This window comes from Haemaphysalis longicornis, unplaced genomic scaffold (assembly GCF_048455015.1).
Source record: "Haemaphysalis longicornis isolate Haplotype H1 unplaced genomic scaffold, Haemaphysalis longicornis Haplotype H1 scaffold_4, whole genome shotgun sequence".
NCBI classification, from domain to species: Eukaryota; Metazoa; Arthropoda; class Arachnida; order Ixodida; family Ixodidae; genus Haemaphysalis; species Haemaphysalis longicornis.
The window spans coordinates 13,097,683-13,098,507 of NW_027526361.1; positions in this window are offsets into that span (position 1 = coordinate 13,097,683).

The window sequence follows — 825 nt, forward strand, 5'->3', positions numbered from 1 at the left end:
CACATTCAACGAGGTTATTCAGCACTATATAGTTGGGCAGGCGAACGTTTCCTCGTCCGCACGAGAAACTCTCCAGGCCGCAGGCGGCCACACCCAGAATGTTGCAGGCCAGGTCTTACCCTATAGTCTATCCACTCTCAGCTCCTACACGGACACTTTTGAACCGGACTGCCCGGATTGTGGCGAACGTAGCAATTTATATCACATGCTCTGGCGGTGTCCTTCACTTCGGGGCCCTCAACGCATAACCGAGGAAGAGTGGCGCTCCGACCCGGAGAGCCCCGATCTACTACACCAGCTAAGGGCCGTCCAGAGGGCCCACGACGCGGCGGTGAGGCTCGACCTCCGCGTCACCACGTAGGAGAGGCCCGCCGCGCTGCCGCTCTGAACGGCGGCGGTGCTCCTCAGGACCTTCAATAAAGTTCATTGTCTGTCTGTCTATCAGCAGCAGCAAGCGAGAGAAGAGGACGACAACGCTCGATCAAAGCGCTTGGCGTCACGGCCGGTGGCGGAAATTTTGGGGCAGTGAAAGTGCCAAGGCTATCATCATCATCGTCATCATCACCACCATCATCATCAGCCTGTCTACGCCCACTGCAGGGCAAAGGCCTCTCGGTCCGGTGATAACTGCGCCCAATTTATCCCTGGACTTTTCTTGATCTCATCTGCCCACCTAACTTTCTGTCGCCCCCTGCCACGCTTGCCTTCTCTAGGGATCCACTATGTTACCCTTAACGACCAACGGTTATCTACCCTTCGCATTACATGCCCTGCCCACGCTCATTCCTTCTATCTTAATTTCTACTAATATGTTTCTACTACTAA